The following is a 16,605-nucleotide window of genomic DNA, read 5'->3' as shown; positions in this document are numbered from 1 at the left end:
GAAGTCCATCGGATGGCCAAACTCACAGTCGAGGTGTGGTGGTGGTCGGGGACCGCTGCACGGGCAGTCCTACTGCCCTATTACAACTATACTAGAAAAACAGAACAAAAAGTTCAAGCTAAGACTCACTCAACCTAATGCTTTAATAACTCCTAATAAGAAATGAAACATGAGAGGAGGGTTTTATAAATTTCCTTATTATTTGACGGAAATCATTTTAATTAATTTCACATTTCAAAATGATTTTGCGCTAAAACATTGCTTCATTGCGCTTAGATCTTATATACAAATCCCTATCTAACATAGCATATAATACAACAACATATTATTAATGATCCCCTAGGTGACTGAAACAAACATACAAACACTCATCAAACACTCATGGCCATTATACTCATGCATACACCAAAGAATACACACACTATAAAGAACTGGGTCCTTGTGGCAACCTTTCTTCTCTAGTAACTTGATTACAACTCAATTTAAACATCAAGAAACATTCTGTTTTTTCGTTGACACAATGAAGTTACAGATTATTTTTGAAACACAAAAATATCTTATAAACGTTGCGACACAAGGACCAAACTGGTCGACGCGTTTCGAACCACTATATTTTGGGTTCTCCTCAGGACCAACCAATTTCTGCAATAAACAATAAAAAATACGTTTTAGGTATAGTACTGTGACTCAGAATTCCTACAATGCACCACAAAGGCCTCACATAACCCACCTTGAAATTGGAGATCTATCTGCCTGAAATGTATCCAAATCGTTTCAAATGATGAGGAACCTAAACAAGAAACCATTTGCATTATCGTTTCCTACTTGACTATATCAGGCTATACATGCAGCACAGGACGAACAACAGACTTTTGGACAAAACAATGGTACTAGCTCCACTTACCGGATCAGGGGAACGTGCCCTCTTTTCCGGCTAACAATACTTATTTGATACTGGCTTTTCTAAAAAAAGGAAAAGAGCTGCGATTACTAACGTCATTCACGTTCAAAAGCCGAAACCAAACCTGCCTTGCGAAGTGGAAAACTTACTTAAGTGAGTTCGTAAGTTCATTTCAAATGGGGTGCCCGCGCCGGGATCTAAAAGTAAACAAAGCGGTATAAGTCGTCGCAAATTCTACTTAAAAATCCATACTTAAGTCCTCTAAGCTTCCGTGCCCCTAGTGTTCTTTCCTTTTTCGCCTGCGAGCTTACCGGGAGTTCACCTTTCGTCGCTCCATGTACGTGTCAATCCATTAGTGAGGTACACTTAGCATTATGGGAAATGATGACGATTTAAACCAACAAAAACTACCAGAAGCCAGGGGATTGCTGGTAGATGTAGTTATACTTGGCAACCTTCAAGGTGTATTTAGAAAACGTGGCGCGGATTTGAAAAAGTGCTTGGAACGCTAAAGGGTATAGGTTCTTCAATCGAACGATAGTGAAAACTCGTAGTTGTCCACACAAAACGCCAGGTGGCTGCTGGGCAATGTGGTTCGAATTTCACCCTTTTGAGGGTATTTATGGTATGTGTTTAGAGTATACGCAGAAACAATTTCTAGCGTGTCAAACAGCGGAAGGCATTCCAAAAGGGGTCAGAGTCGCTGCAAACCAATCGGCACTGTAAACAAACTATTAGAAACGTACTCAGTTGACAGGAAATCCGTACATTGTTTGTTACATTGGAACCGCAGGACAAACAGGAAAAACAGTGGTAACAACTGGACGATGTTGTTCTCAAATTTAGACAATTGGTCTGAATATCTCCGCTACTTCATTCAGGCCGTTAATCGCTGTGTTAAATTTCATAATGAGTAATGCCTCACGTTGGCTTAATTGGCCTTCCAAATCGCCTCCACGCGGGTCTCTTTCAATCTTGGACAAAACTGTCCATTTCAAATCCTCCTCACTGTGTGTCATTGTGGCAAAGTGGTTGACTAATGGGGCATTTTCCACTCGTCGTCTAATCCTAGATTTATGCTGGATGATACGTTGTCGGACCTCCTGGGTTGTCTTCCCAATATACAACTTTGGGCAAGGACAAGTTATTGCATAGACCACATTCTTTGTTTTACAATTGCTAAACGTGTTATGCTTCCAGTGGGTGGTATTGAAAGAAAAGACATCACCCTCTATAGTCTGCTCGCAACTAATGCATGTTCCACATTTGTGGTGACCAACAACTGGCGGTAAATTCAACATGCTCCTTAATGTCCGCTGTTCTTGTTTTGGTAGAGCAGCCCGGACTATGTAGTTGGCTACACTTTTCTCCCTTTTATACGCAAACATTGGAGGGGTGGAAAATTCTTCATGGAGGTCCTTAATCAAATGCCAATTGCCTAGGATGAGTTTCCGGAGTTGGTGGCTATTAGGGCAGAATGTTGTTACACAGACTGGTCTATTGCCCTTATTCCTAGTTTTTTGCTCCAACAATGTCTCTCTTGGTGTCCACCAAGCTCTTTTCAAAGAGTGTTTGAGTAGTTTCTTGGGGTATCCCCTCTCAAGAAGGCGATCTCTTAATTTGTTGGCATGCGTGAAGTATTCCTCTTTTTTTGTGCAGTTCCTGCGAATTCGCAAGAACTGACCATAAGGTAGATTTTGTCTCAGACTGCGAGGGTGGTTGCTCGTATAATGTAGTGCCTTATTCCGGTCTGTCTGTTTTCTGAAAAGTGTGGTTTCTAGCTCTCCATCAGAAGCCACTACCTTAACATCCAAAAATGTAATTGATTCATTTGACGAGACACTACTAAATTTGATGTCATTAGATCTTTCGTTGAGCAAACCAACAAACTCGTCCAGTGCTTCCTGTGTGCCAGTCCAAATAAGGAAAATGTCATCAATATAGCGCATATAGTTGGAAATGTTTGCAACAAATGGGTTGTTGTTGTATATGAAATTGTTTTCATATAAACCCATAAATAGCACAGCCAACTCCGGGGCGAAAGGACATCCCATCGCCACGCCTCTTGTTTGGTAAAAGAACTGTGAATCAAAAGAAAAATAATTTTTGGATAGTGCAAACTTGGCCAGAGACAGAAGAAATTCCGTTGGAACTTGTACTGGTCGCTCTCTTTGACCTAAAAACCACTCTAAAGCCTCCAAAGCTTGATCCTGAGGAATCTGGGTGTAGAGTGACACCACGTCCATTGAAACCATCAGTTGTTTAGTTTTGTTGAACTGCACGGATGCTATTCTATTAAGGAAGGCAGTGGTGTCTTTCAAATGGGCCGGAACTTGATTAATAAATGGTTTCAGAAAAAAATCAATATATTGAGCCACTGGCTCAATAAGTGATTCACACCCAGATACTATGGGTCGTCCTGGGGGATCAAGTTCATTTTTGTGCAGTTTGGGCAAAGCATAAAAGACCGGTATCCTCGGATTCATGTTCTTAAGAAACAGACGTTCTTTGGGGCCTACGAATCCTTGTGAAAAACCTTCTTCGATAATATGGAAAAGTTGATCTTGTAGTTCTTTTGTTGGATCTTTCTTAATTTTACACCCAGATTCCTCAGGATCAAGCTTTGGAGGCTTTAGAGTGGTTTTTAGGTCAAAGAGAGCGACCAGTACAAGTTCCAACGGAATTTCTTCTGTCTCTGGCCAAGTTTGCACTATCCAAAAATTATTTTTCTTTTGATTCACAGTTCTTTTACCAAACAAGAGGCGTGGCGATGGGATGTCCTTTCGCCCCGGAGTTGGCTGTGCTATTTACGGGTTTATATGAAAACAATTTCATATACAACAACAACCCATTTGTTGCAAACATTTCCAACTATATGCGCTATATTGATGACATTTTCCTTATTTGGACTGGCACACAGGAAGCACTGGACGAGTTTGTTGGTTTGCTCAACGAAAGATCTAATGACATCAAATTTAGTAGTGTCTCGTCAAATGAATCAATTACATTTTTGGATGTTAAGGTAGTGGCTTCTGATGGAGAGCTAGAAACCACACTTTTCAGAAAACAGACAGACCGGAATAAGGCACTACATTATACGAGCAACCACCCTCGCAGTCTGAGACAAAATCTACCTTATGGTCAGTTCTTGCGAATTCGAAGGAACTGCACAAAAAAAGAGGAATACTTCACGCATGCCAACAAATTAAGAGATCGCCTTCTTGAGAGGGGATACCCCAAGAAACTACTCAAACACTCTTAGAAGAGAGCTTGGTGGACACCAAGAGAGACATTGTTGGAGCAAAAAACTAGGAATAAGGGCAATAGACCAGTCTGTGTAACAACATTCTGCCCTAATAGCCACCAACTCCGAAAACTCATCCTAGGCAATTGGCATTTGATTAAGGACCTCCATGAAGAATTTTCCACCCCTCCAATGTTTGCGTATAAAAAGGAGAAAAGTGTAGCCAACTACATAGTCCGGGCTGCTCTACCAAAACAAGAACAGCGGACATTAAGGAGCATGTTGAATTTACCGCCAGTTGTTGGTCACCACAAATGTGGAACATCCATTAGTTGCGAGCAGACTATAGAGGGTGATGTCTTTTCTTTCAATACCACCCACTGGAAGCATAACACGTTTAGCAATTGTAAAACAAAGAATGTGGTCTATGCAATAACTTGTCCTTGCCCAAAGTTGTATATTGGGAAGACAACCCAGGAGGTCCGACAACGTATCATCCAGCATAAATCTAGGATTAGACGACGAGTGGAAAATGCCCCATTAGTCAACCACTTTGCCACAATGACACACAGTGAGGAGGATTTGAAATGGACAGTTTTGTCCAAGATTGAAAGAGACCCGCGTGGAGGCGATTTGGAAGGCCAATTAAGCAACGTGAGGCATTACTCATTATGAAATTTAACACGGCGATTAACGGCCTGAATGAAGTAGCGGAGATATTCAGACCAATTGTCTAAATTTGAGAACAACATCGTCCAGTTGTTACCACTGTTTTTCCTGTTTGTCCTGCGGTTCCAATGTAACAAACAATGTACGGATTTCCTGTCAACTGAGTACGTTTCTAATAGTTTGTTTACAGTGCCGATTGGTTTGCAGCGACTCTGACCCCTTTTGGAATGCCTTCCGCTGTTTGACACGCTAGAAATTGTTTCTGCGTATACTCTAAACACATACCATAAATACCCTCAAAAGGGTGAAATTCGAACCACATTGCCCAGCAGCCACCTGGCGTTTTGTGTGGACAACTACGCGTTTTCACTATCGTTCGATTGAAGAACCTATACCCTTTAGCGTTCCAAGCACTTTTTCAAATCCGCGCCACGTTTTCTAAATACACCTTGAAGGTTGCCAAGTATAACTACATCTACCAGCAATCCCCTGGCTTCTGGTAGTTTTTGTTGGTTTAAATCGTCATCATTTCCCATAATGCTAAGTGTACCTCACTAATGGATTGACACGTACATGGAGCGACGAAAGGTGAACTCCCGGTAAGCTCGCAGGCGAAAAAGGAAAGAACACTAGGGGCACGGAAGCTTAGAGGACTTAAGTATGGATTTTTAAGTAGAATTTGCGACGACTTATACCGCTTTGTTTACTTTTAGATCCCGGCGCGGGCACCCCATTTGAAATGAACTTACGAACTCACTTAAGTAAGTTTTCCACTTCGCAAGGCAGGTTTGGTTTCGGCTTTTGAACGTGAATGACGTTAGTAATCGCAGCTCTTTTCCTTTTTTTAGAAAAGCCAGTATCAAATAAGTATTGTTAGCCGGAAAAGAGGGCACGTTCCCCTGATCCAGTAAGTGGAGCTAGTACCATTGTTTTGTCCAAAAGTCTGTTGTTCGTCCTGTGCTGCATGTATAGCCTGATATAGTCAAGTAGGAAACGATAATGCAAATGGTTTCTTGTTTAGGTTCCTCATCATTTGAAACGATTTGGATACATTTCAGGCAGATAGATCTCCAATTTCAAGGTGGGTTATGTGAGGCCTTTGTGGTGCATTGTAGGAATTCTGAGTCACAGTATTATACCTAAAACGTATTTTTTATTGTTTATTGCAGAAATTGGTTGGTCCTGAGGAGAACCCAAAATATAGTGGTTCGAAACGCGTCGACCAGTTTGGTCCTTGTGTCGCAACGTTTATAAGATATTTTTGTGTTTCAAAAATAATCTGTAACTTCATTGTGTCAACGAAAAAACAGAATGTTTCTTGATGTTTAAATTGAGTTGTAATCAAGTTACTAGAGAAGAAAGGTTGCCACAAGGACCCAGTTCTTTATAGTGTGTGTATTCTTTGGTGTATGCATGAGTATAATGGCCATGAGTGTTTGATGAGTGTTTGTATGTTTGTTTCAGTCACCTAGGGGATCATTAATAATATGTTGTTGTATTATATGCTATGTTAGATAGGGATTTGTATATAAGATCTAAGCGCAATGAAGCAATGTTTTAGCGCAAAATCATTTTGAAATGTGAAATTAATTAAAATCATTTCCGTCAAATAATAAGGAAATTTATAAAACCCTCCTCTCATGTTTCATTTCTTATTAGGAGTTATTAAAGCATTAGGTTGAGTGAGTCTTAGCTTGAACTTTTTGTTCTGTTTTTCTAGTATATTGGGCTCAGTTCAGCTGAGTCTTTGAGCCAAAACCCGGTTTTGTTTTTTCTCTATTACAACTATAGCCATCAGACCGCCATAGGACCGCCACAACTGTCAGGGATCCATGATCCCTGGCCGTGGGACAGCGTTCAGAGGTTCCAATATGCTTGGTGGTGCCACTGCGGCATCGCCAAGCATATTTAGAATATACTCACTGCCACAGTTTTCATAGCGGTGAGGACGCCATTTAAACTCAGGTGGTGAGAACACAAAGCCCCTGTTGCCCCAGGGTCATAGGATGCATGTAGGGGTGCACATTGGGAGCCCCCTGTCTGCATGCACCCCATTTCCTGCACAGCATGGATTGCACAGTCGATGCCATGCAGGAACAGGCTATGGCGCACCCATTGCGGTGCCTTTTAAATAGGGGAAACACCAAAGGACTGTCTGCTAGACCCTGAGAAAACTGGCAGGCAGCTGGCGGTGAGGTTTGGCTGTGTGGTAGCAGGGCGGTGGCATGACAGCCCCCTCCCACACTGCCAAACTCATAATCAGGCCCTAATACTGTTGATTGAAAGAATGAATGAGAACAGCCAGAGGGATCACATAAATGTTATACAGAGTCAGGTCTAGCGCTGAGCCCTGAGGGACGCCACAGGAGGCCCCCTGAAAGTAGAACAAAAAGGAGTTGCGAGTGGCCTTGAAGAAAGGATGAGAGCCAATGGAGTGCTAGGTCTTTCAGAACAGTATTGGGCAGACAGTCCCACGTCATGCAATGAGTGATAATGCTGAATGTCTTTGGCAGGTCCAATAGTATTGAATAGGCTTCTCCACCTCTGCTAAGCAACATACTTATATTATTGGCTGCAGAAACTAATGCCAATTCAGTAACAACACGTGGTCTGAAATCAGAATGAAGATAAAGACTGTGCTTAGCTTCCTCACTCTGCGACAGCAGTCGATTAGCAATAGCTTCAATAATTGTAGCTGGGAATGGCAAACAGGAAATACGACTGAAATGTGTCAGTACCGCAGGACCTGCTTTTGGTTCTTTCAGCAGAGGGACAATGTGGCTTTTTTCCAAATAGCAAGAACCAATCCAATGAAGAGGGAGAGATTACATAAAGTAGTAACAAATAAAACAATAGAGGATGGGACTATTATGGCAGTTTTCATGAGGCACGGATCATGTGAAGAACCAGAAGACATTGAATTGATTTTATGGGCAATCAGGTAGACACTAGTGCTAGAAAAGTCAGGATAGGGCACACATTAGAGTGTACTGGTGTATTACATACCAAGTGCAGTGTGGGGAAAGTATTGGTACTGAAAGAGAAGGATTCAAGAATATTGTTTTTTTTGGACTGAAAATGTAAGACAAGTCTGATCATTATTGTTGAAAAGTAGCCACAACTGACACATAAAGGCCGGTAATAAATACAGCATGCACTATCCTTGTCTGCACCATGGCAAACCTTTGGGTAGGTGTGAATGGTGCAAACAGGGATAGTATGCCCTATTACGGTGAATTGCCTTACCCCAGGGCAGCTTCAAACTCGTGCTGCCCTTTTCGCAGTGCATTCAGGGAAATACAAAGCAGCTTCTTTAAAGCTGCTCCATGTTTCTCTGTGAATTCACCCACCTGCAAAGAAATGTCTGGGAGTCCAGGGGCCCCGTGCGCCCCCCACAAAGGGCTGCCATCAGGAGGTGCACTGGGAGTGTGTAATCTTTATGTGGCACACTTTCAGTGTGGCTTCTAAGTGCAAGTTTGCCTCTGTGCCCGCATCCGTAAAGGTGAAGCTGGTGCAGAGGCCAAGTGATCCCCTCATTTGCTTGGGGCCATGCCTCCATGCACTTGAAGGAATTCCCTCTGAAGGTAGCGCCTGAAGTCATGTGCACCAGCACTATCAGTATTACAGGGTGGGCGGCACAAACATTAATGGCCCTTTCTGTAATGCCATAAGGCCCTGAGGGTACAAAAAGCAGGCACACACACCAATTGCGCCCCCGTAGCATTATGTATCTGTGATAAGGCTCTTGGAAGAGCGAGGTCATTATAGTTATGTAGGGTTAGATACTCTCAATTTAGAGGCATGCTCTCAATAATGTTCTCTCATCGTGTATTTAGTACATTTTGTAAGGACTCTCCAGCTGGAGTGGCTCATAGACATCAGGCACTAGAAGTGCACAACCAGATCCAGGCTACCCTACTTGTGCTGGGCAGATCCAGAGGCTTTTATCTAGGTGAAAGGATGCCTTGCCTTTACTTCTTGCTTCACTGTGGTGTGGAGGTGACACACCGTAGTATCTGCAGCATCCAACATGCTCCAATTTTGAAGGCAAGAGAGATTTCCTGGAGCTGTATTACGGAAAGTGCTCTACGGGCGTAATGGGTATGTGCGCTCACTATGTCCATCTCTGGGGCACTTTGGTATTGCAGAAGGGTTCACAGATGCTTCTGGGGCCCCTTATATAATACTGATAGCGCTGGCACACATATAGTGGCAGTGATGTCCAGAGAGGACTTTCCTTCATTTGCAGGGGGGCATGGCTACATGATAATAGGGAAATCACTTTGCCTCTACACCCGCAGTGTTGGATGCAGGCATAGAGGCAATCATGTCGACATCTCCTGAGGCTTGAGCCGGGAGATCGAGGCTGCTGCATTTGCGCGAGGGGCGGCAGCGTTCTTATCTGTGTTTTAAACAAGGTAGCTTTTATCTCTGAGTTTTTAAACTGAGCTTTTTACTAAGTGTAATCTTGTGTTTTAACTTGTGTATCACCTCATTCATTGTGCTCATTTAAATCACGGTCCTCTACAAGACGCTGTTTTATTTAAATCTTGCCCGCCCGCCATCTTGGAAGTAGCGTGGGGAGCAGTCTAGTGTCTGCTTCCCACATGCTACAAAAAGGGTAATGGCACAGGCGCGCAGCATCGACATCTTCTGAGGCTTGAGCCGGGAGATCGAGGCTGCTGCATTTGCGCGAGGGGCGGCAGCGTTCTTATCTGTGTTTTAAACAAGGTAGCTTTTATCTCTGAGTTTTTAAACTGAGCTTTTTATTAAGTGTAATCTTGTGTTTTAACTTCTGTATCACCTCATTCATTGTGCTCATTTAAATCACGGTCCTCTACAAGACCATGTTTTATTTAAATCTTGCCCACCCGCCCGCCATCTTGGAAGTAGCGTGGGGAGCAGTCTAGCATCTGCTTCCCACATGCTACAAAAAGGGTAATGGCACAGGCGCGCAGCGGACGCGCGCAGCGGGCCCGCCGGTGGCGTGTCTGAGGCGTGCCAAAGGCAAGCCCGTCTGCGCCCGTCCGTGGCCGACCAGGGTGAGGGGCTAGGACCCCTGCTCCGTTGCCCCACACTATAAGGAGATATAGCTCCCTGGTCCTGCATCAACTCAGACCAAAGTCCCTCCCTCTATGCCTTTCTTCCTGTACTCCAGTGGATCGAGGATCAGCTTGCCCATACTGTGGTTTCCAAATCCTGAGTGACCTCACGGAAAAAGCACTCTAGTTTGCATGTATCTACTTAATTGTAGATCACTCCCCAAACATAGTACCGAGGTCTCGCTGTTTTTAGAGGAAACCAAACCAGATGTCCTGTTTTTAACAGAAACCTGGCTCCATTCAGAGTCAGATCCTGACCTTGTTCACACATTATACAAGGGATATCAGATCCTGTGCGCAGATCGCCCCTTCAGGAGAGGGGGTGGACTTGCAATTATATGTAAGGACTGTTATAACTGTCGGAGTCTGCCCAACTCTCTACCCAACTGTGAAAGTTTAGCTTTCTCTATTGATTTTATTGCCACCAATACCTTCTCAGGGACGCTTATATACCGCCCACCTGGGCCGATAGGGCAATTCCTCGATGCCCTATCCCCCTCATTAGCTAGCTTTGTATGCAGCTCAGAAAATTACACTCTTTTAGGAGATTTTAACATTCATCTCGATAATACCACTGATGGCAATGCTCTAGATCTATCAGAGAATCTTGCTGCGCTCCAATTCCAGCAATTAGTATTAAAACCTACCCACTGCAAAGGTCACTTGTTGGATCCTATTTTTAGTAACCACACTGACCTTCTGGTGGATAACCCCGTTCCGTTGCCCTGGACAGACCACCTTTTGATCCCTTTTAGTCTGACTATCGCACACAGCCCTTCTCCCTCTTCTAAAGTAATTCGTAAAGAATGAAATTGGTCTAAACTTTCACGGGCGGAATGGGCTCTGGCCCTTGAGTCATCCAGACCATTTCCCAGTTCAGACCCCACTCTAGCTAATCAACAATTTAATAATTGGATTTTAAACTCTTTAGATTCTACACTCCCCTTAGACTACATCGAACCCAAGCGTGGCACTAAAACTGCCCCTTGGTATTCTCAGGAACTACGAGAAAGCAAGCGCCATTGCAAAAAACTAGAGAGGAAGTGGCGTTTAGACTTTTCACCCTCCGGGAAGATCGCTTATAGAACTGCGATAAAAGCCTATAAGAAAAAAATTCTAATTGCACAAGCTGCTTTTTTTAAAATGAAGATTAATGCAGCAGCCTCTAAACCTAGGGAAATCTAACACATCGCTAAAACTCTTCTTAAACTTCCAGAAAAAATCCCCAACCCGGTTAATGCTCAAATACGTTGCAACGATTTGGCGGATTTCTTTCATACTAAAATCCAAGCCATTTACACCGCCTTTCCTCTCATCCAGACCCCCTCGACGACTATCGAAGATATTGAGACTGAGCACTCTCCCTTAGCAACTCTCGATACACTTCTCCCTCTGGATCAGCCCACCTTACAGTCCCTGATGCTTCAGGTCAAATCTGGCTCCCCCAACGATCCTGCGCCCCCGCGATCTCTGATGTTAGTCAGTCCACTTATCCTGCCGCCTATCATGGATCTGCTCAATGCCTCTCTAGCCACCGGCATAGTCCCGCTCCTGTGGAAACAGGCTATGGTGAAAGCTCTTCTTAAAAAACCTAACCTAGACAGTAATAACCCGGCGAACTATCGCCCAATCTCTCTTTTACCTTGGCTTAGTAAGATCCTAGAGAAACAAGTCAATAGGATACTGACGGAGTTTCTCGAGACCCAACAGCTGCTGGACCCCTCCCAGACTGGGTTTCAGCCCCTGCATGGGACTGAGACCACTCTGGTTGCAGTGACGGAAGAGGCTAGGAGGCTCATCGATCAAGGAGGCACTGTTGCAATCTTCCTCCTTCATCTGAGTGCCGCCTTCGACACTGTTAACCACAATATCCTTCTCCAGAGACTTTCCAATCTGGGAGTTTCTACTCATGTTCTTAGATGGTTTAAATCTTACTTGTCTGACCGATCCTTCCAGGTCTTTGAGAGTAATGTCTACTCTCCCCGCAAACTGCTTGAGTGTGGAGTGCCGCAGGGCTCTTCACTAAGTCCCACGCTCTTCAACATTTATATGACCCCCCTGGCTGCGATCGTCCGCCCTTTTGGGATAAAAATTTTAACCTACGCGGACGATACCCAGCTAGTAGTTGCTCTGGATCAAACTCGTACACAGTCTAATAATAACTTGAGAGACTGCCTAGAAGCAGTGACCTCTTGGATGACCTCATCCTGCCTCAAATTAAATGGGGACAAGACAGAGGTGATGTTTTTGGGCAACTCCTCTAACACCCTCAATAAATCCCTCTGGCCATCGTGCCTTGGTCCAGCCCCTCTCCCGAAGAACTCAATCAAGAGTCTGGGTATTTGGCTGGACAAGTCTCTTAACTTCACTTATCAGGCAGCTAAACTTTCAGCCACATGTGTTGGTATACTCAGGCTCATCAGAAAAATCCTTTTCCGACTTCCCTTCAAAGCCAGATAAATCTTGACCCAAGGCCTCATACTCTCCCGTCTAGATTACGAAAATGCCCTCTATCTAGGGGCCCCCCAGGCCACGATTAAGAAGCTTCAAGTCATTCAGAACTGTGCAGCACGAATGCTCCTGCAGCTCCCCCGCCATGTGTCAGTTAAATCTGACCTTAGGAAACTACACTGGCTTCCAGTCAGGGATAGAATTTCCGTCAAGGGCCTATGCATTGCCCATCACGCATTCTGGAAAACTGGCGCCATCATAAATCATTCTTTGATCTCTCCCTACTGTCCTACCAGACATCTTAGATCAGCCTCCTTGTTCCTGACTACGGTGCCTAAAGTCAAGAGAGCCAGGTCTGGCGGTCGATTGTTCTCCTATAACTCATCAAAACTGTGGAACTCTCTCCCTCTCCATTTACGATCGGAATCAAATGATCTTTCTTTTCGAAAGAGCCTAAAAACGCTACTGTTTACCACTACAGACTAGGTTCTTTTATCCCTCACGCGCACGCAGGCACATATAGTGCTGGGACGCCTCAGGGTAGCCATCGCGCTTCACAAAAACTCCCCCAAAAAAAAAAGGCCCTTAGAGGTGCACTGCCATAAATAGGTGGCATACTGTCAGTGCGCCCCCCCCCCCCCAACAGGCATCCCTCTCAAGGTGTGAAAGTGGGTCCGATGGTGCCCCCAGACATCCCCCTGCAAGCAAATGCAGTGAGTCACTGCAGCCACCTGCAGAGGGATCCCTAACCCCCCTTTAAAGAGCAGGCAGGTGTCCACTTACGCAGAGAAACGCTGAGCAGTTTTAGAGCTGCCGATCAGTATTTCACTGAATGCGCCACCTCCAGGGCAGCACGGGTTTACTGCTGCCCTAGGGGCAGCGCATTCATTGTAATAGGGCGCACTGACCCTGCTTGCACCCAGCATCCTTCAGAAAGTTATTTTGTTGCACAACTAAAACCAATAAACTCACTGCATTAGAAGAAAAAAACTGAAATATTCTAAACCTTTACGGATTTCCCTCATTGTGGGCTAAAGGTATCGAGTTAAGCAAATACTTTTCTATTGAAATAGCACCAGAACAGAATAATAGATCTTTTGCATGAGAAAGAAAGACCATTTGAGCTTGGCATTAACTCCTATTATTGACGGAAATAAGCCACATTATATTCAGATTGTTTTCATTTTAAATTCTAGGGTTGTGCACCAGATAGGATCGTGTGAGCATTCGCTGGCATCTGTCAGACACAGCAGCAGAACTAGAATGATGATGACCTTGGAGGCAGAATTTCAATTTCCAGGTACCTGTGCGCCAGTTTAATGACTTTTATAGAAAGCTTAGACAAAGGGATCCAATCATCGAGCGGCGTGGCCCACATGCGCAAGCGATGGCGATTCCAGAGCCGGCGCGCTCCATCATTAAGATGAAGGCGCGCAGGCGATTGCTATGCACAAAAGAGTGACAGGGAACCGGCGCAGTCCCACAAGTCACAAATCTTCTCGTCTCCTGCGGTAAATTCACAAAGTTTGCCCTTCATTAAACATGGAGGTAATGCAGAGTGTCTCTGCCAACTTTCAAGATGTGTGCCTTGAGTGACAGCGACAGATGAGATGTTTCTTTGGTAATTAGGACTGCATTTTTTAGTCGTAGGTGGCTTACGAGCGTTTAATATTAAACGAACAAAACCCAGGCAGGTCTCTACCCTTTTGCACAGTAATGTAGTGAGCCCAAAGGCATTGAAATCTCTTTCCATTCACCTGGCACCTGTTCCTGTTTAAAAAGTGTTCGATTTCTCGTCGGCCTCGTCGCCATCGGTGCAGAGTAGAGGCTTGGCGACGCTCTGGGCATGCCCAGGATGCGAGGGAACAAACTGTCTATTTTTTTGCAAAACCTATTACATCTGACAAAACACGGGGGCAGAGCCATTAAATACCATAACCTTGAGACTTTTAAAACGGATTTGTAGCCCGAACACGCCTTTCCTTCGGGAATTTGCCTTACTGCTTGTAACTTCAGTAACCTTAAGTATGCACCCAAGGAGAAAGAGTGTGAAACACGTGCGCGCTAACAGAATGCTACAAGCTAATTCTGAAAGGCTTCCAAGCAGGCAGGTGCCGGCTATATTTAGAAATGGCGAACAATTTAAGTTGGCTGCATTGCTTTTTCTTGCTTTGTGCGATCATTGCAAAAATAAAGAGCTCTGCTGGTTGGCATTCAGTACATCCGGGATCAGAAGGGACACGGAAGGAATATAGAAAACGTGGACATTTATTTCTTTTTGGAATAAGGTGAGGGAGGGTTACCACCTTCATGTGAATTTTAAGACAAACTTTATATGAGGTATGGTGCAAGCAGTAGCCAATACTACACGTGGGTTATCACATTCTATTATATATAGATACTTTTTCATGAACTTGAGTATCATGATTGATCTTGGACGATTGTACAACGGCACATCGACAGGAAGAACATCAAGCAGCCGCGGCCGGTGCAGGTAAGAGCGGTGGGCGCGGTGGGCGGGGTGGGGGGAGTCGACAAATGACGACTAGGGAGAATAACATTTTAAAAAAAAGAAATCACTTACCTGGTGCTCGGCGATGCGGCGAGCGCAAGGTAAGTGTTTTCCATTTTTTAAATTGTATCCTCCCAAGTCACTCGTCGACTCTCTCCCCCACCCCACCGCTCTTACCTACACCGGCCGTGGCTGATATCGAGAGACCAAATATTAAAAGGTGAGTCCATATGGAGAAGTAAAGATTTACTATTCCTAACTCCGGATCTACGTTTCTGTCAATATTCTTTTTTCTATAGTTTGTTCTGGATATTTAGGGGCAGATCTATGTTGGAGTTGCGCCACTTTTACGCCGCCATTGCGTCACTTTTGTGACGCAGCGGCGGTGTAAACCCTGCGCCACGTTACGCCCTATTTACATCGTGACGCATCTATGGAGATGCGTCACGGTGTAAAGCCCTGCGCCACATGAAACCTGCGTCAGGTTTCATGTGGGCGTTTCCACGCAGGGGGGCGTTCCGTCGCAGGAACGCCCCTGAAAAGTGACTCAGTGAAATCTATAAGATTTCACTGAGTCACTTTCCCAACGCTGATGCGTCAAAACCCTGCGCCTGCTTGAAGCAGGCGTAAGGCTTGACGCACCATGTTAGGTATGGGGTAGGTTGGCACAGTACTGAAGTTGCGTCGCGCTTGCAACACAACTTCAGCACTGCGCCAACCTTACGCCGGCAGATATTTCACGCATCTGCTTGTCCTTGCGCCACGATGCACCGCATTGTAAATGCGACGCATCTGCGGTGGCGCAAGCGCAAACTTGCTTGATGCATCTTCCCTGGCGCATCCATTCTGATTTGCAGGGATGCGCCAGGGAACATAAATCTGCCCCTTAGTACCATCGATAATGTGACTTCCGTATTTAGGGGCAGATTTACAAGCCCCTTGCGCCACTTATGCGTCACATTTATCATGGGAAAAGTGACGCAAAAGTGTCGCAAGGGGTTTGTAAATCTGCCCCTTAGTATGCACAGCATCGAAGAGTCAGAATACAATATCTTGATAGAGGACTATAAGGGCAAGACAGGTGTAGCAGCCTTTCCCCATCCACCAAGAATTGTCGTCTATCCCTTCATCATGTTTAAGCTTTGCAGGGGATGACTTGTTATGTGAAATCCTGGCTGTGTTGCAAAGGCTGCAGCCAGCTTTTTTGAGATTTCAACATTTATAGATGTTTCAGATTCAAGAGCGGACTCAAAAAATCAGAAACTTAAACCACCCTCTACTGGGCAGGGTGAAATGCCCACACAACCGAGGTAGTTGTCCCAAGCTGTATGACAAATTATTGAACAGCGAGACCAACATCCACCCTGAGAGCCATCAGCTGCTAGGCTTGGAGCACAAAAGTATTCTACTGTTTGACTGTTCCATGATTAGTGACATCACAAGACAGTCAGCAGTCTCAACACATCTTCCACAGAACAAAGACTCACATACAAGTTAAATTGACGAAACACACATGAAAAAAGAGCACCGGAAAATGTATTCCATAACTCAGTGTACACCAGTTTACAACCTCATTAATGAGCATTATATGTACTGCAATATAGCTTGATCAAAGGTCAGTAATTTCACACGTCTCATCACAAAACCACTGTGCTCCTGTTAACCATACTGAGGTGCAAACTATTATTAATTAAGGCATCCTTCTGAGTGAAAGCCAGTCTTCCAA

The sequence above is a fragment of the Triturus cristatus genome, chromosome 2_2, assembly GCF_964204655.1.
Source record: "Triturus cristatus chromosome 2_2, aTriCri1.1, whole genome shotgun sequence".
Classification (NCBI taxonomy): domain Eukaryota; kingdom Metazoa; phylum Chordata; class Amphibia; order Caudata; family Salamandridae; genus Triturus; species Triturus cristatus.
The sequence above is the reverse complement of the archived record's forward strand: the minus strand, read 5'-3'. Positions refer to the sequence as shown.